Genomic DNA, 25,096 nt, shown 5'->3' on the forward strand with positions numbered 1-25,096 from the left:
GGTTTTACCATTCTTTTCACATACTGGTGAGCATGAACTCCCTTCAACAACTGCCAAATTATTCCTGTCGTCATATCCAATAGTTCCCCACACCATGATTCCAGAAATTGGAGAAGTGTGGGCCTCGAAAATGGATGCTTCTTGTCACTTCTCAAAAGGTCATCTAAGGGCACATTGACATCGATACGATCGCCACAAGCAGAAGCGAGATTCATCGCTGAACAGCAAAGAATGTCACTCAGTGTCCCAGTTGACCTTGGCTTATGCGAGTCTCTGTTACCTCGTACAAAATACGTAAAAGTGAATAATTTCGAAAATGGTGGCTGTTTGTTCCATCGAAAATGAAATAACAAAATTAGCACAAAATAAGGAAAAGAAAGTAAAATGATATAATTAGGAGTGTATTTTAAACAACGTTGCCACGGAATATGGAATTAAAAAATCCGAACGTTTACCATATTATTTGTCTGGTTGTGGTAAGCCAGACTTGGCTTAACACACTACATTGCTTTAATAGACAGTTACAGCAAATCGCACAAAAGCATTGATTTCCCCCAATTAAAAAATTACACTTATCACATCACTCAGTTCTTTTATGTTACTCATGTAGTTTAATTACCATCTTCTGTAACTGCAATAAAAGTCTTATTAAATTCAGATGCGTTTCGCTTTATTCTATAGCATCTTTAGTGGTCACTGTAGCAATGTGGTTTTTTTCTCTTACAATTTTGTTTATGACCATGAAGAGTTCGCATGCTTTAATTACTGCTGTAGAAAATTTTTATTCTTATCAACAAGGTTGAGGTTACGGATATGAAAGTAGCTAGGATGATTGCAGGTACTAGTAGATGGGAACAATGGCAGGAGGGTGTCCATAATGAGGAAATCAAAGAAAAACTGGGAATGAACTCTATAGATGTAGCAGTCAGGGCGACCAGGCTTAGATGGTGGAGTCATGTTACACGCATGGGAGAAGCAAGGTTACCCAAGAGACTCATGGGTTCAGCAGTAGAGGGTAGGAGGAGTCGGGGCAGACCGAGGAGAAGGTACCTGGATTCGGTTAAGAATGATTTTGAAGTAATTGGTTTAATATCAGAAGAGGCACCAATGTTAGCACTGAATAGGGGATCATGGAGGAACTGTATAAGGGGGGCTATGCTCCAGACTGAACGCTGAAAGGCATAATCAGTCCTAAATGATGATGATGATGATGATGATGATTCGTTCCTCACGGTATTTTTTGTTGTTTATTGCATTCTTCTTCGTCTTCCACCTGTATGTGTTGAATTATTTGCACATAACAATTCCACTTCACTAAATATACTTACTTCTCTGTGTTGGGAAGTATCACTGTCCTCTCGCCATTTCGTGTGTTTTGGTTTGCTATTCTGCTATCGCTTTATGAGTGCTTATCTTTTCCAATTAGGGAGAGAGAGAGAGAGAGGGAGAGAGAGATAGAGAGAGAGAGAGAAGGGGGGGGGCGAGGGAGGGAGAGAGAGAGAGAGTATATATTTTTTATTTTATTTAAAATAAGGGTGATACTGTGTGTGTTAAATTATTACTTTACTATAGTACAGTGTTCTTTACTGTGTGCCTCTCTCTCTGTGTTCGCTCATAACACAATTATACAAAACTCCTGACACAAAACAGTGAATAACATTACCTTATCTAAGACAAACCAGGAGAAGAAGTGTATAATTTGAAATTACAACTTTACATGTGATACTTGATTCCAGTGTTAGAAACAATACTGGCTATCGCCTTTCAAAACAATATTAATCGAATATAGTTTCATACTTTTTTTAATTCTCTGGAAACAATGATTAAATTTTGCATCCTTGCTTTCACTTGTCATACTACAATTCCATCCAAAGAAAAATCTAGAAATCATGTTTTAAACTGATTTCTGCCAGATGTCACTCTCTCACTTTCCGAGACAGCTGCAAAGAATGTCTTTTTCTTGTAAGAAAGGTTGTAGTACTGAGAAATGAGGAAACAAACGTGTTAGTAGTGTTATCAGCTATTCTACGCAACGGAAGTACAATCATAAGGTAAAAATGCGTAGAAAGGACGTTGTCAGGAAGCTTTTTAAATATATTCTCCAACACTTGAAAAAAAATTTGTAATTCATTCGTCATGTTGCGTAGATATCATCAAGAAGGGGAAACTTCAGGGGAGTGCAATAATTCTAAAAATACAATAAGAAAAAACACGGAAATCATAGAAACTTAATCACGATAAAGGATGACAGCCAAAACAGTTGCAGGATAAAATTTTTTTTTAAATTCTTGACCAAGGTTTCGGTACATATAAATATACCTTCATCAGAAGTAAAAAATCTAAAATTACATCATGATTTTTTACTTCTGATGAAGGTATATTTATATGTACCGAAACCTTGGTCAAGAATTTTAATAAAAAATTTTTATCCTGCAACTGTTTTGGCTGTCATCCTTTATCGTGAAGAATTTCAACAGTTGCTGTTGCAGCCGTGTTTAAAATCTTGAGAAACTTAATCCTATATTAGCAAAATCCTGTCACTATACTGTTCAAGCTCATGCTATCTAAATTTAATTACATGAAATAAAAACAAAGCTGCTACCTCGAAAAAGTTGCTGCCTCTAAATTTACTATAGAGCAGCTGTATATCTTCTATTAGTAGCTTAATATTTAATTGATTACAATGGTATTTTTCAAAGGAAATATGTTCCTACAAATAGATACTTGCCATGCAGGTTAACAACAGACGCTCGTAATTGCCTTGTAGCTAACAGAATTTTTCAATCCCTGAATCTATACATCCTAATTATTGGTAGAAAGCGTATCCAACGAGGTATGTTTTTAATTTTCTTTTGAACTGGTAGGGATTACCAATTTATTGGTTTACGTTGTTGAATACCTTTTCCCTCCTGAGCACATAAGTCCTTTCTGAACCCTAGACAAGGAGGCAAAGGCTTCATCGAAATTAGTTTTATACCTTGTACTGTGGCTGTGTAAATCGTAGTGTACCTGAAACTGATTTTTATTGTCAACAACAAAAACCAGGAGGTAAATGTGATGTGAAGTTAGTAGAAGAAATCCAGGATGTTTAAAAAGGATTCTACAAGCTGGACACAATTTGTTACTGCTCGCTTCTTCTGAATAAATTCGTCACGTACTTTAGATTAGAAGGCCGATCCGTAAGACAAGAGGTAGTGAAAATATGTCGAACAAGGCAGCACCTTTGCCTTTAGGTTAAGACAATGAGAGGTGCTTATAACGGCATAAAATGGCGAACAGAGCTTATTGATTTGTTTAGCTATGTGTTGACGCCATTTTAAAGTTAGACCTCATTGAATTTTACACAGTGTATTTCATTTTGTGTATGCCAGTTAATGACTACTTCTGGTGCTAATAGGTGGTTATTACTGCTTTGTATTTCATATATGACTCTGTGTGAGATCAAGACTTAAAATTTTAGCCGTGAAACACTTGAACCCTGTTCAGATATCAGCTGTTTCAATTAAGGTTGAGTTTGGATCTTTGATTAGTACGTTTGTGGCATCTGCAAATATTACACTTTTTGAACCGACTTCAAAATCATTAGAAGATCATTAATGTAGGATAGAACCCGGAGTGCGCCCAGTACATATCCTTTGGCGCTGCATAAAAGAAAAAGAAACACATATAACGACGAAGATCGATAAAAATACGACAAAAATTCTACCAAACTGCATGAAAACATCTGTTTCTTTGTTTGTAGTTATGGTCTTCAGTCCGAAGACTGGTTTGTTGCAGCTCTCCATTACTGTCTGAAAGCCTCTTCATCTCCGAACAACTACTGCAACCTACATCCATTTGATCCTGCTTACTGTATTCATTTCTTGGTCTCCCTCTACAATTTTTATCCCTCACACTCTCCTACTTTACCAAATTGCCGATCACTTGTTATCTCAGCATGTGTCCCATCAATTGATCCCTTCTTCTAGTTAAGTTGTGTCATAAATTTCTGTTTTCTCCAGTTCGGTTTAGTGCCTCCTTACAATTTACTCCATCTAACCATCTAATCAACAGAATTCTACTGTGGCATCACATTAAAAGACTTCTATCCTCTCCATGACTTAACTGCTTGTTGTCCTCTTTTCAGCTGCGTACAAGGCTACACTCCAGACAACTACCTTCAATAAAGACTTCCTAACACCAAAATTAATATTAGATATTAACAAATTTGTTTTTTTTTTCAGAATTGATTTTGTTTGATTTTATCCATACTGGATGAGAGGTCGTGGTTGTGAATATCAATGTTAAAAAATATATCGGCTCAACCACTTGTTTGTAGTGTAAAACACTAAGATTGACCCGTTTCGGAAGTCAAGCTTCCATCATCAGAATAATAAAAAGTAAAAGAAGCTGTTAACACTCGCTAAAATGGAACATGCACTAGGCACAATAAGATTGATAATAAAATTAAAACATCGTATAAAAAACTCTAAAATGGTGTAGCCTATGGTGTTCAACATCTAACCACATGGCTCTCTCCTCTATCGCCGTAAACCGCCCGTGCGTCTTCGTTGATAGCACACACCACGTAGCCAAACAAGACACTGAAACGCGAGTGAGCTCACGCGCAAGTAAACAAGGAAGTCACAGAGTTTCTATACAAACAGATAACGTATACGTGTTCCAAGGACCTCATGAAATGATGGTATCCTGCCAATTGCTAAAAATGTAATTACAAAAAGAAACCAGTGAAATGTTTGAAAAAGTTATTTGTATCACCAGTTAGCTGTTCATTCAGTGTGTTCTGATTATCCACGCTATGTATCGTAATTTCCAGCTGTTCTAGTAGATCTAGCTTTTTGCCTTTTTCCTCTGTAAAATAACGAGATCCTGATCTATTCCCAACATGGGGTGTCCCGTTTCCCAAATATGCGTGGCTACAGCTGACGTTTCGAAATTATTAAGCCGGAAAGCATCGCTATGTGCTTTGTAACGTGCTTTAAAGGACCTACCAGTTTGGCCTACATAGCCTGCCTTGCACATGTTAACACTGAATTTTATGGACCCCAGGTCTCTCATATTTATCGCTTTCCTGTTTTAAATTATTTCTTAGTTTAAACCGCAGCATATTATTGGTCTGAAAAGCGGTATCAACTTTAAAAGGTTTGAAAATGTTAGCCACATTTTGCGAAATATCACCGAAGTATGGTATTGTGACTCTCGTAATATTATTTTCGGTATTCTTCCTTGCATTCGCGCGCTTTCTGTCGTATTAATTTATTGGCAACGTTTTGGTGATATCCGTTAGCTCTGGCTAGTTGTTTCACGATGTTCAGCTCAGTCATTCTGTCTTCTTCATTCATAGGGACTCTAAAGGCTCTATCTATCAAAGATCTAAAAGCAGACAGTTTCTGGTTATTAGGATGGCAGGAATTGTTTTATATCAACACATCAGTTGTGGTTGGTTTCCTAAATATTTTAAAAACATGCCTACCATTTGGTTTCCTGATACTTAGGTCGAGAAATTGCAGTTCACCATTTTTCTCTTCTTCCACAGTGAATTCAATTTTACCGTGTAACTCGTTAAATTTTTTTACTATTTCTGCAACTTCTTTTCTTGTCCATCAATAAGAAGCAGCGTATCATCTACATAGCGTTTGTAATATACAACTTTATCGACGGGATGTTGCGGGTTAACGAGGAGTCTTATCCACCTTGGTAATGCGCAGTGTGGAAAATGCCTTGGTATTGTTAGAGTTCGGGGAATGCTGAGTGGTTTGGTATTTGATGAAAGATGTTGCCGCATGATGAAACTATATGTCTCAGTCTATTTTCCCTTGCCATATCTTGGAAACTAAAACTATATTTCCCATATTTGAAAAAAATAGTTCAGGTGGCTCTAAGCACTATCTTAGGTCATCAGTCACCTAGAACTTAGAACTACTTAAACCTAACTAACCTATGGACATCACACACATCCATGCCCGAGGCAGGATTCGAACCTGCGACCGTAGCAGTCGCGCGGTTCCGGACTGACGCGCCAGAACCGCATGGCCACTAAATTTTAAATTTTATCAAGGCGCGCGTGACATATAAATGTATTCCCAATTACATCAAAGCCAAATTATGTAATTTCAAGTCCAATGTACGTAGAATAGTGATCGAGAAAGCACAGAAAGTTAGGCTAGCAGCGGAAATAAAATTCCTCCATAAGAAAAAAGATGTAATTAACGAACAGCTACTTAGGGCCCACTTAGAAGCGGCGAATGCAGTATCCAGTGCGACATGGGACAATGTTGAAGCCGAAAGTGACGACGGGCTACAGAACGACTTCGTAAAAATAAAAAGCAGGCATGATACTAAATTAGAGAGATTACGACAACAGTACAGTAATGGTAGAATAGAGAGAACGCAACAAGTAGATAGGTTCCAGTTTTACCCCAGGGTTGTTAACGAAACTGATATCGTTTTCAACGATGACGAGCTAAATTTTCTTAGTAAGGGGCTAAAATTTAATGTACAACCGGCTTTAAATAAAAAAGTAATAAAAGATTTGCTTGTGGCAACAAAAATCGCAGCAGATATTGCTAAACTAAATACAAATGAAAAAGGGCATGTGGGGCATAAAATAGCAAAAGCAATTAAAGCTGAACAAAATAAAATTTCGAATAAAGCTTACAGTCATAGTAAAGATTACAAAACTGTTACTTCTATTAACGAAAAGCTTGATTCAAATAACGCAATCGTTACCAAAGCGGACAAATCAAATTCTATTTCAGTCGTCGTGTGCGTCGTTTCCTGGACGGACGGTTCCCAGAAACGTGGATTGGCAGAGGTGGTCCTGTACCATGGCCTGCTCGATCCCCAGATATGTCCCCTCTGGACTTTTTTGTGTGGGGATAGATGCGCAACCTTGTTTACGCAACTCCTGTTGCATCAGAAGAGGATCTGGTTGCCCGGATAGTAGCAGCAGTAGGAACAATTCAGCATACTGCTGGAGTTTTTGACCGTGTCAGACAGAACATGATCCGACGGTGTAACCTTTGTTTACGTGTCAATGGAGGCCTTTTTTGAAAATCTACTTTAATTGAAATTGGGTTGTGCTAATGTGTTGTCTCTTGGTCATAAAAAAATGGAAAATGTGTTTGTTGGTTCAAATAATTAGCCACCAGAGAAATCTTCCTCTACCGGTTTAAATACTCCTCATAGGAAAAAATGAGATTAGGAAAAATATTTGTTTTGATGTCCCCTACAACCTCCCAGAGTTTGTCGGTTTAAATACTTTTCACCCTGTAAACAAGTGAAGCTTCAGTGCAATCAGAAGATACGGCCATATATGTCTCATACTTTGATACTCGTAAACTCATTCATAAAACCTACAGGATACGTGACATTGACCTAGGATCATGAATTTTGGCAAGAAGTAAGTTTTCACGCTACAACCAAAATAAAAAAATCCGAAAATAGTTAATTCGTAATTATATCACCGGAAAAAATTCTTGCCGGCCGCGGTGGTCTCGCGGTTCTAGGCGCGCAGTCCGGAACCGTGCGACTGCTACGGTCGCAGGTTCGAATCCTGCCTCGGGCATGGATGTGTGTGATGTCCTTAGGTTAGTTAGGTTTAAGTAGTTCTAAGTTCTAGGGGACTGATAACCACAGCAGTTGAGTCCCATAGTGCTCAGAGCCATTTGAACCATTTTTTTTTTTGAAAAAATTCTTTGTGGTTTGTTATCTCTGTCTGCCAATTTTGGCAGAAACTGATAGTGGTGTAAGTGAGAAACAGTGACATGGGTCATTGAAGACCCTGCACCTGTCCCCGACTGTAGGGATGAAATGTCATCGCGACTGGTACCCCGAGAATTATGGATCTGACACTAACGTTGGTCATTATCAAATATTTTTAGGTATCATGTCTTCACACCCAACCACTGTCCGTAGGGGTGGTTGCACTATCTTACACAAATAATTATACAAATAATAGTCATGAGGGTACAAGACGTCAATAAGGTATAAATGTTCTCTTTAGGGTTTCACACCTCAATTGGTAAAAACGGAACCCTTACTGGATCACTTGGTTGTTCTGTCTGTCCGTCTGTCTGTCCGACAGATTGCAATCAAAGGAAAGCATCCGTAAATGTTTAATCTGGAATTATATCACACGATAAAAAATTTTGTATTTTTTGTCCTAAGACTGTCTGTCTGTCCGTCTGTCTTTTAAGACCCCTTTTTCTCAGCAATGGATAGACATATCAAGTTGAAATTAATGTGACAAGCTAAGGTCTGTGGTCCCTTAGCGGCATAATAAATGTTAGCTTCTAAGAGAACGCAATCAGAAGATTCGGCCATTTATGTAAGATATTTTGATACTTCGAGTGATGAAATATGGGAAGAGGAAGAGTCGCACTGTACTAGTAAAGAAAAAAAATCAGAAAATTATTAATTTGTAATTAAAAACATCAAAACATTTTTCTTTTGTCATTTGTTATCCGATTTAAACTTGAAATTAAAATATTCTCGAAACTTTTGGAAACCATGGGAACGATATCTTTCCAGTATCAGTGTCGATAACGGGCAAAAATCGCCAAATTTCTCGATTCCCGGAAAGAATGGACTGTCTATGTACATAATAACGTTTGCGCGGAACCCTCAGCGCTCGTGTCCTACTCGGACCTGGCCACTTTTTTATGTGTTAGATTGGTTCATTACAAGGACTTGAATCTGCGGAACTGGGGGCCTTCCGCCCGCCAGCTGTGACGTCACGTGGAGGCAGCCTGTTGGCCTGTCCGCACGCGAGTTCGCCGTGCTGACGAGCGTTACGTGCCGCTCTGCCAGCCACGCGGCTTGCGTCCGCTCGCCAATTGGCCTGTAAGTGACGTCCGCCGGGCTGGCATGGTACTGCAGATCTGCGTCACTGCCAGGAGCGCCATCCTCATTACTGCTCGATTCGCAGAAGCGGCTGCTGTTTTCGCATGTCGCCCTGATGGATACTACGTGGCAGTAGAGGCGTGGCCTACAGCTGCTGGTCCCATGTACGTGACTGACTCGAGACTTCTTAACTAACAGAACCCTGTACGTTGTTCTCGAGGGCGAGAGTTCATCAGAGACAAGGATGTCGCCAGGAGTCCCCCAGGGAAGTAACATAGGACCGCCATTGTTCTCTAAAATTATCTAACGCACGGGATGCGCAGCTGTCTGCGACTGTTTTGCTAATGATGCTGCGGTGTACGGGAAGATGTTGTCGTTGAGTGACTGTAGGAGGTATAGAAGACGACTTAGACAAAATTTCTACTTGGGAGGATGAATTTCACCTTGTTCTGAACATAGAAAAATGGAAATTGGAGCCACGCGGGGTTAGCTGAGCGGTCTCAGGCGCTGCAGTCATGGACTGTGCGGCTGGTCCCGGCGGAGGTTCGAGTCCTCCCTCGGGCATGGGTGTGTGTGTTTGTCCTTAGGATAATTTAGGTTAAGTAGTGTGTAAGCTTAGGGACTGATGACCCTTCCAGTTAAGTCCCATCAGATTTCACTCACATTTGAACATTTTTTAGGAAATTAGTGCAGATGAGTAGGAGAAACATTACCATAGTGTTCGAATATGGCAATGGCAGTGTGCTCCTTGATGCAGTCATGTCGATTAAATATCTAGGCGTAACACTGCAAAGCGACATCAAATGGAACGAATACTTCCGGGCAGTAGTAGGGACGGTAGACGGTCAACATAGCTTTATTGCGAGAATTTTAGGAAAGTAGCTCCTATGCAAGGAGGCGACAAAAGTGATGACATACCTCCAAATCCTCCAAATATAATGTCGGATATCCTTTTGCCCTCCGTAGCGCAGTAACTCGACGTGGCATGGACTCGGCATGTCGCTGGAAGTTCCCAGCAGAAATACTGAGCCATGTTGCCTCTATAGCCGTCCATAATTGAGAAAGTGCTACTGGCGCAGGATTTTGTGCACCAACTGACCTCTCGGTTATGTCCCATGTCAGGGGATTTGGGATGGCTGATCATTCGCTCAAATTTTTCAGATTGTTCTTCAAACCAATTGCGAGCAATTTTGCCCCAGTGACATGGCGCATTGTCATCCATAACATGATGTCGATGAATAGATACCAATATCCTCCAAGTAGCCGAACATAACCATTTCCATTCAATGATCCGCTCTGCTGAACCAAAGGCCGGCCGGGGTGGCCGAGCGGTTCTAGACGTTACGGTCTGGAACCGCGCGACAGCTACGGTCGCAGGTTCGAATCCTGCCTTGGGCATGGATGTGTGTGATGTCCTTAGGCTCGTTAGGTTTAAGTAGTTCTAAGTTCTAGGGGCCTGGTGACCTCAGAAGTTAAGTCCCATACCGCTCAGAGCCATTTGAACCATTTTTGAACCAAAGGACCCAGTCCACTCCATGTAAACACAACCCACACCATTATGGAGCCACCACCAGCTTGCACAGTGCGTTGTTGACAGCTATGGTCCATAGCTCCATGGGGTGTGCCCGACACTCTAAAGCTACCATCAGCTCTTACCAGCTGAAATCTGCACTCATCTGACCAGGTCACGGTTTTGCAGTCGTCTAGAGCCCAACCGATATAGTCAGGAGAGGCGCTGCAGGTTATGTCGTGCTGTCAGCAAAGGCACTCGTGTCGCTCCCATAGCCCACTATCGCCAAATTTCGCTGCACTGTCCTAACGGATGCGTTCGTCGTACGTCCCACATTGATTTCTGCGTTTATTTCACGGTATGTTGCATATCAGTTGGCGCTGACAACTTTGATAATACGCCGCTGCTCTCGGTCGTTAAGTGAAGGTCATAGACCACTGCGTTGGCGGTAATGAGAGGTAATGACTGAAATTTAGCATTCTCGGCACACTGTTGACACTGCGGATCTTTGAATACTGAATTCTCTAACGATTTTTGAAATACATTGTCCCAACTACCACTCCTCGTTCAAAGTCTGTTAATTCCCGTCGCGCCGCCATAATCACAACGGAAACATTTGCTGTGACATCGCCTGGGTGCAAATGACAGCTCCGCCAGTGCACTGCCCTTTTATACTTTGTGTTTGTCCTACTAGCGACATCTATATATGTGCCTATCGCTATCCCTTGACTTTTGTCACCTTAGTGTAAACATGGAAACAGCCTAGTTTATGGCCAAACACTATTCCCATAGGCTATGGTCGTCCATTCCACGCTTTCACCAAGCGTTCAACGTTTGTGTGAGGTCCATCGATGTTTAGTAGGCGACGCAGAATTTTCTCAAATTATTATAGGACCGTGGAACATTCTCCTAAGACTAATTGTTGTTCCCTAGATCCCGTGAGAGAAGCCATATTCAGGGTTGTTGACGCCAATACTCTGTGTAAACTTAATCACTACAATCACCTTCGTATAAACATACTGATACATCTCGTCCTCACTATGTACAACAATCACCCTCACTCCTTCGCGCGGGATTAGCCGAGCGGTCTAGGGCGCTGCAGTCATGGACTGTGCGGCTGGTCCCGGTGGAGGTTCGAGTCTCCCCTCGGGCAAGGATGTGTGTGTTCGTCCATAAGATAATTTAGGTTAAGCAGTGTGTAAGCTTAGGTACTGACGACCTTAGCAGTTAAGTCCCGTAAGATTTCACACACATTTGAACATTTTGAACACCATCACTCCATTAGTTGTTCCCAGCATTTTTGTAAATGTTTCTTACTGAGTAAGTATCAGAAAAGACCTCTAGAGAGTAGGTTTGGTCGTTATAGACAAATGTATGCGGCGAGTTCAGAAGAATCTTCTAGAGAGTGGGTTTGGTCGTTGTAGACAAGTGTATGTGGCGTGTTACCATGTGTCAGTTTCACAGATCTTACACTCAGAAAAGAAATGCACCGTAATGAATGTTTTAAAATCTGTATTGTTTTGGGGTTTCTGTGTAAAAGACCTGACATTGAGCCCTGTAGAAACGCATGACGAACAGGTGTCTAATGATCCTGTAGATCACATTTGTGAACGTGTAAATAAAGCAGAACCTCATAATGACTTGAGTGTACTTTTCTGCACAGGAGGTTGCGTATCGCTCTGTTAACTAAAGATCATACCTGGGTGCAATAAATATTGAAACTTTGCTTGAGGTCTCTCTTTATCTTTGAACAGTTTCTGGTTGTGTTTGGCCATTACACACAACGAAAACACAGTGAGAACAACAACTTAGGTATACAATAGGGTATAATTGTTATTTATGGATCGCCTAAACACAGAAAAATTATGGTACCACTAAGGGATCTTGAAATCTAAGCCAACTCGGAGTGTAACAGATTTTTATTTGTTGTTTATGATGGACACAATTCACAAGAAATTGACAGAGAGCAACATTTTCTAAAATCTATGGGAAGCTGACGAATTACCCTGATGGAAAAAAAAATCTAAATACCAACCAAGAGTTGCACGACGTAAACAAAATTTGGTAGGCCTGTTTCTACATCTTAAAGATGATGTCCATTCAAATTTCGGGCCAGTCGCATAAGAGTGGAGCTAATAGCGCCACTATGAGGACGCAAAGAAGTTTTCGTTCAATAACACGCTGTAACGGCCGTGAGTGTTGGTTTGATATTAAACGTGCTGAGTTGATGTTAGTCAAGAATGCCTTTAAAGCGACGAAGACACCATTATCAACCACTCACTGAGTTTGAACTTGGTCGTGTAATAGGGCTGCTAGAAGGTGTATGTACCTCATGCGATACTGCCGACAGACTTAGCTGGAAGTAGCCTCTGAACATAGTTGCTGGTAGCGGTGTTCACGAGATGTACGGTCGCGAGAAGACCGGGCTCCGGACAGTGACATTGCACAACTGATGTAAGTAGGCTGTTTAGGTTTTTACGCTGGTAACGTCACGTAGCGCTCTGTATGAAAATCACTGACTGTGCGGCGTGCTGTCTGTGGCTGGTTTGCATTTTTGGAATTTGCTATTGTATTGTTGGGCAGTTGGCTGTTAACAGCGCGTAGCGTTGCGCAGTTGGAGGTGAGCCGCCAGCAGTGGTGGATGTGGGGAGAGAGATGGGAGAGTTTTGAGAGCGGACGATCTGGACGTGTGTCCGTCAGAAAAATGAAATTTGTAAGACTGGATGTCATGAACTGATATATATATGACGACTTTTGAACACTATTAAGGTTAATACATTTTTTGTTCTCTATCAAAATCTTTCATTTGCTAACTATGCCTATCAGTAGTAAGTGCCTTCAGTAGTTAGAATCTTTTATTTAGCTGGCAGTATTGGCGCTCGCTGTATTGCAGTAGTTCGAGTAACGAAGATTTTTGTGAGGTAAGTGATTCATGAAAGGATAGGTTATTTTTAGTCACGGCCTTTCTTTTGTAGGGATTATTGAAAGTCAGATTGCGTTGCGCTAAAAATATTGTGTCTCAGTTTAGTGTTGATCAGAATAAGTTAAGAGAGAAATGTATGAGTACGTTCAGTTCTGCTCAGCTGTTTGAAAATCAAATAACGTAAGAGGTTTATCAGCACAGTCATTCATAAATTTTTCAAAGGGGACGTTTCACTGAGAGGGAAGACCATTGTTCGGAGTATAGCTCTGGCGCATCGTATTGCATCTGCAGCAGCAATCTGAGCGACAGTAGGTGAAGGTTTGTCGTGGGGTGCGATTTCGTGTGACTGCAAGTTTGTACGCAAATCTGGCGATTCGACCTGTTGTGATGTCATTCATGAACATGATCCCAAGGGCTTTTTCCAACAGGTTAACGTTCGCCCACAGACCGCTGTTGTAACCCAACGTGCTCTACAGAGTCTCGACACCTGGCCTTGGCCTGTTCGATCACCACAACTGTCTCCATTCGAGCACGAATGGGACTTAATCGTACGACGACTACACCGTCATCCACAAACAACCTTAACCAAGTGCAACAGGCATGGAACTCCATCCCACAAACTGACATCCGGCACCTATACAACACAATGCATGCACATTTGCATGCCTGCATTCAACATTCTAGCTATTCCACCTCTTGTAAATGTACCAACATTTCACATTTGCAATCGCTTATGTCGTGCTTACATTGACCTGTGATCTTGCAATGTTAATCACTTAAATACGATACCTAGACAAACGTATATCCGAAATTTTATTGCTCTACATCAGTTATTTTTTGGTGTTGCGATTTTTTCCGTCACTATATGTAGAAAATTGTACGAAGAAAACCAATAAGATTTCCTGTTCTGGGCTCCCATAACTGTAACACATTTCCCCAAAATCATCTGTGGTGCATCCCCGCCAAACGGCAGCCGTTAGACCAGTATCTCATAAAGTTCGCTATCCGCCCTAATCTCCCAACGTTCCACTAAACTACACATGGAGAGGCTGAATCAAAGCTGTTGTCACTGTCACGAACGAGAATAGCTTGTTGCGTATTTCACGGAAAAAAGGTAGGACACAGCAGATACGGAATTGGCGTACAAGATGGTCATTAGAAATGAAAGATTGGAGCTGGCCTGGAGCAATGTCCTACCTATTGGTCAACCTCTTCGGACCGGTCGTTGAGGCCTGGCACGCAGTCGGAGTTCCAAATCGTCCCAGAGATGATCAGTACGATTCAGGTCAGGACTCTGCGCAGGCCAGTCCGTTACAGGGATGTTATTGTCGTGTAACCACTCCGCATCAGGCCGTACATTTTGAACAGGTGCTTGATCGTGTTGAAAGATGCAATCGCCATTCCCGAATTGCTCTTCGACAGTGGGAAGCAGGAAGATGCTTAAAACATCAATGTAGGCCTGTGCTGTGATAGTGCCACTCTAAACAACAAGGGGTGCAAGCCCCCTCCATGAAAAACACGACTACACTATAACACCACCACCTCCGAATTTTACTGTTGTCACTACACGCGTTGGCATATGACGTTCACCGGGCATTCGCCATACCCACACCCTGCCATCTGATCGCCAAATTGTGTACCGTGATTCGTCACTCCACACAACGTTTTTCCACTGTTCAATAGTCCAATGTTTACGCTCCTTACACCAAGGGAGGCGTCGTTTCTTATGTACCGGCGTGACGTGTGGCTTATGAGCAGCCGCTCGACCGTGAAGTCTCTTTTCTCACCTCCCGCCTAACTGTCATAGTGGTTGCAGTGGATCCTGATGCAATTTGGAATTCCTGTGTGATGATCTGGACAGATGTCTGCCTATTACACATTACGACCTTTTTCAACTGTCGGCAGTCTCTGTCAGTCAACAGACGAGGTCGGCCTGTACGCTTTTGTGCTGCACGTGTCCCTTCACGTTTCCACTTCACTATCACGTCGGAAACAGTGGACCTAGGGATGTTTAGGAGAGTGGAAATCTCGCGTACAGACGTACGACATAAGTGACACCGAATCACCTGACCACGTTCGAAGTCCGTGAGTTCCGCGGAGCGCCCCATTCTGCTCTCTCACGATGTCTATTGACTACTGAGGTCGTTGACTTGGAGTACCTGGCAGTATGTGACAGCACAATGCATCTAATATGAAAAACGTATGTTTTTGGGGTGTACTGATACTATTGATCACTTAGTGTACTTGTGGTAAAAAAGTGAAAGAAATCACTTCCAAACCATGTTCCGTAATGGGAAATATTTTCACAATAAATTTACCTTGAAAGCAACAATTCAAGGAACTTACTTACATTTTCAAAATAAACGCAGACTTACGCGTAGCAGTAAGGATTTTCCTGAATGTTTGTTTTCCCCTACCATATGAGATAAAAGCTGTGTTTCAACATTAGATCAAGCTCAAAGACTGCAAATTTCATGACGGCATCAAAATGAAGCAAGTAATTGCCTTGATGTTATGTTGTGTTTAAGGTAATACTACTGAAGAGTCTTCGTAGCTTTTACTTCTCTTTCTTAGTTACTGTGCAGCATAACGTAATCTGCGTGAAATGCACAATATGTTAAGTCTTCCATTGGACGCTGTGTGGTTCTTGAGTGGATACAGACGCGAGGAGCAGATGCTGTTCATGAAAAGAGAATTCAGGTATTATTTTATTCTACATCTAATATCAAATAGTAAAAATAACACATAACTTTGGTACTGTATTAGCAGCGCCAGTTGCTAACAGAAAAGCTGGATGCAGAAATACACTCCTGGAAATTGAAATAAGAGCACCGTGAATTCTTTGTCCCAGGAAGGGGAAACTTTACTGACACATTCCTGGGGTCAGATACATCACATGATCACACTGACAGAACCACAGGCACATAGACACAGGCAACAGAGCATGCACAATGTCGGCACTAGTACAGTGTATATCCACCTTTCGCAGCAATGCAGGCTGCTATTCTCCCATGGAGACGATCGTAGAGATGCTGGATGTAGTCCTGTGAAACGGCTTGCCATGCCATTTCCACCTGGCGCCTCAGTTGGACCAGCGTTCGTGCTGGACGTGCAGACCGCGTGAGACGACGCTTCATCCAGTCCCAAACATGCTCAATGTGGGACAGATCCAGAGATCTTGCTGGCCACGGTAGTTGACTTACACCTTCTAGAGCACGTTGGGTGGCACGGGATACATGCGGACGTGCATTGTCCTGTTGGAACAGCAAGTTCCCTTGCCGGTCTAGGAATGGTAGAACGATGGGTTCGATGACGGTTTGGATGTACCGTGCAATATTCAGTGTCCCCTCGTCGATCACCAGTGGTGTACGGCCAGTGTAGGAGATCGCTCCCCACACCATGATGCCGGGTGTTGGCCCTGTGTGCCTCGGTCGTATGCAGTCCTGATTGTGGCGCTCACCTGCACGGCGCCAAACACGCATACGACCATCATTGGCACTAAGGCAGAAGCGACTCTCATCGCTGAAGACGACACGTCTCCATTCGTCCCTCCATTCACGCCTGTCGCGACACCACTGGAGGCGGGCTGCACGATGTTGGGGCGTGAGCGGAAGACGGCCTAACGGTGTGCGGGACCGTAGCCCAGCTTCATGGAGACGGTTGCGAATGGTCCTCGCCGATACCCCAGGAGCAACAGTGTCCCTAATTTGCTGGGAAGTGGCGGTGCGATCCCCTACGGCACTGCGTAGGATCCTACGGTCTTGGCGTGCATCCGTGCGCCGCTGCGGTCCGGTCCCAGGTCGACGGGCACGTGCACCTTCCGCCGACCACTGGCGACAACATCGATGTACTGTGGAGACCTCACGCCCCACGTGTTGAGCAATTCGGCGGTACGTCCACCCGGCCTCCCGCATGCCCACTATACGCCCTCGCTCAAAGTCCGTCAACTGCACGTACGGTTCACGTCCACGCTGTCGCGGCATGCTACCAGTGTTAAAGACTGCGATGGAGCTCCGTATGCCACGGCAAACTGGCTGACACTGACGGCGGCGGTGCACAAATGCTGTGCAGCTAGTGCCATTCGACGGCCAACACCGCGGTTCCTGGTGTGTCCGCTGTGCCGTGCGTGTGATCATTGCTTGTACAGCCCTCTCGCAGTGTCCGGAGCAAGTATGGTGGGTCTGACACACCGGTGTCAATGTGTTCTTTTTTCCATTTCCAGGAGTGTATATACAGATACAAAATATGTGTAAAGATCAATACATTGCCTACTCAGAAGATGTCACGGCCACTAGGAGAGACTGTACATGTTATTCAACTGGCAAATACAGAAAATGGGCTAACTGCTCGAATTTTCGAACTAAGTACACCCACTGTAGGAGCACCGCGGTGAGGATGCTTGCATCTCATTGGCAGACGTGTAATCGTTCGCGGAGGCGGCTGTACGAAACGCGGTGACGTTAACTGGCGGTGCCGCGTATTTGGAAGTGCAGCGGACCGGATAACGACCGATACCGCACAACATATGGCGGTTTATACATTCGAACCAGAATTCATACTGGAATTCGCACCGTGAACTGATAGCACCGTCACGGCTACGCCTGTGCGTAGCACTTAGGCTGTGACGTCACCAGCAGCAGTCGAAGGTTATAGAGATCCGCATCGACGTCCTGGACCGTACAACGGTCGTTCGGAGACGATTGTGACTATTCTTCCAGTTGCGACTGCCAAGCGTACTTGAAACTCATCCAAAGTTAAACTTGCGACACAAGTCGCGCAGGATGTCGGCGACTGTTACACGGTTCACTGAAGCCATCTCCAGCACTGCTTCAGGTCTTGCAACCTTTTTTTAAGGGCTCTATGCTGTGGCTTAAGGCACGTTTCTGTACCTTATATTTCGTCTCCTGATCTCAATAAAACAGAAGGCCGTGAAAGCCTTTATTGTATGATCAGACAGTTTGAGGTCTCTAATTTTCATAACTCTGATGACACTATATCATATCACTTAGTCAAGTACACAATAAATATCTGTGTTGAACTTCAGTTGTGGATGTCTTAATGTTGGTACATTGCATTAAGAGGCTGATTTATGTCTAGCTTTAACTAACCGCTGAGGAAGATTTAAGTATTCCTACCTTTCTGAGTCTATAGGAACTAATTCAAAATAATTTTTGCAAGAGGAGGGAAAATATTATACCTATAGTGAAAATTATTGGAGTTTATACAGCTTGTAAATGGTATAAGTGCAGATATTTTTATATGTGGTATCTAACTGTCGTTTGTTTTTTCCTCTTCGTTTAACACTGTTCCCGCAAACACTTCATATAATTTACTACCGAATGTTTTCTGCAAGGTCGTAACTGCACCGTTAGGTAGACTACGAACCTCGGTATAGACTAACCGCTTTGCATCCAAGAATCCACAGTTCAACACCCTGACCTGCTGCCGAGGGGAAAGTAACCATTAATGGCTTGCTGTTGTCATATGTTCTTGTAGGTACAAACCAACCTAAAAACGTGCTCCTAACAGCTGTAACTATCAGTCTGCAACTGACGTAAATATTGATGTAATGTTGTTCAGCACTCCGTTCCAGATCACCTATAGAAATATCTGCGCTATACCCGTTACAACCTTCATAAAATCTCCTCGCCAACATTGCTCTTTGTTGGAGGAGAGATGATGGCAGAATTCATACAAAAATTTTTTCTGCATTGCCGCCCTTCCTGCAGCTAAGGCGAACCTGCACGAAGTTTTCTTGAACATCCAAACGCAGAAACGAAGTCCTTAATTAGTATTTATTACTGCAGTGATTTTAGAAGATATGATATGTGAGACATAAGAAGATTTTCATTATATTTGACCATAATTAGGACAACAATTTGTTTTGATATCATACTACCCTTCAATTTATATATACTGAGATGACAAAGCTCGTGGGACAGCGATATCTACATACATAGATGCCAGTAGTATCACTTAAACAAAATATAAACAGGCAGTATATTGGTGGAGATGTCATCTGTACTCAGATGGTTCATGTGAAAATGTAACAGGCTTTGAGCGCGGAATGGTAGTTGGTACTAGACGCATGGCACCTTGGATTTCGGAAATCCGTTTACTCCACAGTGTACAGTGCTTTAAAATTCAGGCCATCGACTCACCTTGAGAATGCCTGAAAGATTGCCAGCGGAAATATCGGTACAAGAGTTAATAATTTTCCGGATGCATTCCAGAAAAACAATGGAATAAAAATTAATTACGTTACTTCATTTTTTCGAAGTGATGATTAACATCTAAGAGAAAGTAGTATGTAGCCGACTTTTCTTGGCCTATGGTTTTTTAAATCGCTCCGTGAGGACAGGTGCCTCTCTTGAAACGTACGCTACAGGAGTTTGATGAGCTCTTTCGTGAGGCCCCTGCTCATGGCGAAATGTGTAGTGGACTGACCCGACAGCCAATCCACTAGGACTTGTAGCCGAATAGCACGCGTTAAGCTCACGCAGACTGGCGTGAGATCTGGAACAGTTAAGGGACTTGATAGTAGCAAATAAAGTACGTAGTTGAAGTAATACTTAACTTTATTCCATAATTGGAGAACATCGCTCTTGTGGATACATTTGCTAACAATCTCAATATAAACTGGTCATGGCTCCTTGCTAGGTCGTAGCAAATGACGTAGCTGAAGGTTATGCTAACTATCGTCTCGGCAAATGAGAGCGTATTTGTCAGTGTAGCTTCGCTAGCAAAGTCGGCTGTACAACTGGGGCGAGTGCTAGGACGTCTCACTAGACCTGCCGTGTGGCGGCGCTCAGTCTGCAAACACTGACAGTGGCGACACGCGGGTCCGACGTATACTAGCGGACCGCGGCCGATTTAAAGGCTACCACCTAGCAAGTGTGGTGTCTGGCGGTGACACCACAAAATGTGTCGTACTTCTTTCCATTGTCTTTATCTACTCTATTAATCCTATCTGTCTATGGCGCAACACCGACGAGCAACACTCAGGACTTGGTCTTAAAACAGTTTGTAAGCTATTTTCTCCGTAGAAGTATTACGTTTCCTCAGCATTCACCCATTGATTTTCACTCTGGCATGTGTGTTTCTTACAAGTGATTCTATTTGGTCATACAATCTCGTATCGTTCATGGCTCATACTCGATGTTATAATACCCTTGTGAGTGTTTCTAGCGATTGAGCACCAATGGCATGAGCAAATAGCAGTGGGCCTTCCCACTTGCTGTCGAATTCTTTCTCCCAATGGCGAAGAGAAAGTAGTCGCGTTTGAACGGAACTGGATAACTTGGTGGAAGAGGTAGCATAATTCGAAGGTTTTGATTTGGTTATCAACGGTCCAGTGGCCTGATGAAAGATAACCAGTAAAAGCTGTCACTTTGTTATTGATTTCAAGCAGGGGCAGTTCGGCCTTGTGATGGCTTTTCTCACCTAAGTGCAAACTGCTCGCGAAGCTCGTTCACAGATTCACTTCAAATAAATATCCACGACGTCTGATTTTCCACACACTATAATTTCCGATTTGACTTGCCGTTACTAGAAGTATTGAAACTTCCCCTTTGTTTGTAAGGAATGACAGTGCTGGAAAACTTCTTCCTTATTTGATACGGAAACAGCTGAGTAAAACTGAACGTCCTCAGACATTTCTCTGATCATCACTAAACTGACACACAATATTTTTAGCGCAACGCAATGCGACTTTCAATAATCCCTACAAAAGAATGACCCTGACTAACAATAACCTATAACTTTCATGAATCACATGCCACACAAAAATCTTCGTTACTCGAACTACTGCAATACAGCGAGCGCCAATACTGCCAGCTAAATAAAAGAATCTAACAACTGAAGGCACTGACTGCTGATAGGCATAGTTAGCAAATGAAAGATTTTGACAGAGAACAAACAATGTATTTACCCTAATAATGTTCAAAAGTCATAATATATCAGTTCATGACATGCAGTCTTACAAATTTCCTTTTTCTGACGGACTCACGTCCAGCTCGTCCGCTCAGAGTAACCTCTCAAAACTCTGGCATCTCTCTCCCCACATCCATCACTGCTGGCGCCTCACCTCCAACTGTGAAACGGTACGCGCTGTTCACATCCAACTGCCCAACACTACAATGGCGAATATTCCAACAATGCCAACCAGCCACAGACTGCACACAGCACAGTCAGTGATTTTCATACAGAGCGCTACGTGGAGTTACCAACACAAAAACCTAAACAGCCTACTTACAGTACATGGCACGTATTACACCACGCACTGAAAGAGGTCCAAATAATGTATTGTGGAACATTGGATAACGACAATTGACCAGCTGCAAACGGAAACGAAGTGATTCACTGAACTGAAAAACAGAAAAAAAAAGAATGCAAATATTTGTATGCACAACATCGTACAGCGGACAACTAAAACTTAACAAAAAATTCTACAATACTGCAAGAAAGACATGCCGGTGCCGTCTTAGAGACTAAGTGATTGATTTATGTTCTTTAATTTTTTTATATTTTATTACGATGCAGTCATAAGAATATTTCACAATGCCATCGTAATCGTGTGATTATGCAGTAACAAATTATTTAAAAAAATAAAAGAACATTCTAGGATAACTGCATTTCACTCCACATTCCGAAATATGTAATGATACGAAGTAGGACGTCCAGTGCCACTCAATACTGTTAGTCACATATTTTGGAATACTACTGAAATGAAAAGAACGTTAATATGAAAATGAATATTGAAATGCAGCAAAACACAGACAAATAATAAGATAAATCTAGGAGTCACGGCTTTTGAATCAACTTAATTTAACTTACACGAAGCAATCACCCCTTCTGTCGGGAATGCGTCACATAAAAACAATAACTGAACGATAAGTGTCTCATACGCCTCAGACTGTACTTGCAAGTGCCTTTATTTTGCTCATAAGAGGAAGAGTTCCGAATTTTTCTTGACGGGGCTGTCTTCGTCCACAAACGGGCAATAGTGGGCAGCCTCACAAAGATCCAAAGAGACTGTTACGTTCAAAGGCTACCACGGAGAAACAGCACATGCTTTTGCCATGAGTCTGTAACATGTATTAGGGATACACACGCGTTTTTACCTTTGACAGGATGTATCAGTCTTTGCAAAAAACATATAGCGGTGACTGATCACGTCTTGCGAAAGTCTTGGTTGGAAACAAAGTGTTTGCCAGTCCTTCCCGGCAGCTTTAGGCATCCTTAATATCTAGTTATGCCCCTGAGAGGCGTCAGGGCGTAAGCGCTCTGCGGCGTTCGAATGCAGTGCATGTTGCCTATAAGCTAGCCAACTGTCCCATTTGTGAGCCGGTAGGCTGAGATTGTAAAATATCTTTTACCGCTTATACATACTTGTTCTTAAGGTTTTCTTGTTGAAAACCGGTCTATCAATTTACTGGGGTAGACATTACGCAGATGCAGCACGCCTCGTTAGTAGGATCCCGCTAGTTCGGTGAAATCTCGTCGGCCTAGTGCTGACAAATTCGATAAAACGAAGCTTGGCGTAGAGTCAGCGAACTTTTGTCTCTAGCAAAAGTTTTTCTCCATGACATGGTTCAAATGGTTCTGAGCACTATGCGACTTAACTTCTGAGGTCATCAGTCGCCTAGAACTTAGAACTAATTACACCTAACTAACCTAAGGACATCACACACATCAATGCCCGAGGCAGGATTCGAACCTGCGACCGTAGCAATCACGCGGTTCCAGACTGAAGCGCCTTTAACCGCACGGCCACACCGGCCGGCTCTCTCCATGACATGGTCTATCACACCTCGACATTTGAAGCAAAGACTTTTAAATACCCTGTACATCTGCAGCGCCTACATCCGATCAGATTTTTCTCATCACGGGTCTAGTATAAGAACAGATTGTCGTGTATACAATCTGAAGGAACTGAAAACAAATAAAATGATGACATCTCGTGGAAATCGGGTTTTCTGCCGGATATCAGCGTCTTCCAAACACGATATTTCGACGTCATTACTTGACGTCTTCATCAGGTGTTCCCTGAGACTGTCTTCTAGGAGAAGAAAACGCTGATAACTAATGCTGTGTCAGTTCCCCTTCAACAGAAAAAGACAGCCAACAGAAATACCTAGTAACTTGCCTCAGCTTTCGGATGGTTTTAATGGAATTCGACAACGGAAACGAAAATAGACTTTTCAGTTCGGTACCTGGAATACGTAGGGCATCCGCAATAAGCAAAAGGATGTTCAAATGTTCAAATGCGTGTGAATTCCTATGGGACCAAACTGCTGAGGTCATCGGACCATAGACTTACACACTTATTAAACTAACTAACGCCAAGGACAACACACACACCCATGCCCGAGGGAGGACTCGAACCTCCGGGGGGAGCGGAACAAGATGTTCTAATGGATGTAAGACAGTGCAACATTGACGCAGCTATGCTTTCTGAAACAAAACAAAAAATAGATACTGGTTGCGAATACCGGCTGGAGTTCGCAAACATTATTTTATTGTAGTGGACAATAGCAGTAGGGCGATAGCAGGAGTATCCATCATTCGAAACAAACGGTGCTCAAAATATGAAACTTCATGGGAGGCAGTTAATGGACGGCTGACAAAGATCAATCTGAGTAGCAATAGTGGGATCGTATGCCCCCACTGAAGACTCGCCGTTGAAGGTAAAATAAGAATGTGAAGAGATGCTGATAGAGACTGTAGACGTAATTACAAGTGGCCATGAACTGATGCGGGCAGAAGATTTTAATGCCAGAGTAGGGAAAGAGACGAATAATAGGGCTATTGGGATGAAGAGGGTGAGGATTTTGGGAATGAGAATGGGAAAAGTTTGGTGGATTTTTGGAGCAGTATAAATTACGAGTACAAAATTCATTCTTTGTTCATTGCGATATATATATATATATATATATATATATATATATATATATATATATATATATATATATAAAGTGGTATAACCATACAATAGGGTTGAATTCAATTATTAATTATCAGATCTTGAGGCAAAAGACCAATTTAAAAATTCAGGATGTCAGAGTTAAAAGAGGGGCAGAATGTAGAAATGATCGCCATCTAGTGGAGTGTAAAATTTATATTCCCTATACTTTCAAGAGTAGTGGCGAACAGAAGAGGTCGCAATATGCTGAACAGCTTGAGATCTTAAGGTACAATTTGGACAGTTGAAGGGAAGATGGTACTATGTACTTGTACCAGCAGTGATTGGTAAATAAATTGGGGAGTGCAGGGAGCATACAAAGAAGGTTGTAGGTGAAGCAGCGAAATAAGCCCCTGGAGAATATCAGAAGAAGACGAAACCAGTTTGGTGGGATAGAGAAATGGAAGAGATGATTAAAAGTAAAAAAAAGCTTAGTTGACGTTCATAAATGTTTATGACATAGGTGTATGACGCTAAGTAGAGAAATATAAAAGAAAAATCTTAAAAAGGAAAAACAAGGTGTGGAAAGAAAGATGTGAATATGTAAAGAGGCTGATTGGTGGAGCTAGTAGTGCTGAGTCACGGAAAACAATCCAATGCGAGTGTCAAGTCGTGACTATTTAAATCATAATAACATTAGTCACGGCCAATGGACGACGTATTCATTCCAGGAAATTCGGCCAGAATTTTCACATAGATGTGAGAATGCAATAGGAGGAGCTACGGTCGTTATAAAATTGAGCTGCTCGGGGGAACAAAATGGTAAGTGCCAAGATCACAGTTTCGAGATACAGCGCATCTAAAGTTTCGATTGATCTGCAAATCTGAATAATTTTTTTTTAAGAGTCCTTTTATT

Source organism: Schistocerca cancellata, chromosome 2 (genome assembly GCF_023864275.1).
Source record: "Schistocerca cancellata isolate TAMUIC-IGC-003103 chromosome 2, iqSchCanc2.1, whole genome shotgun sequence".
Lineage (NCBI taxonomy): Eukaryota > Metazoa > Arthropoda > Insecta > Orthoptera > Acrididae > Schistocerca > Schistocerca cancellata.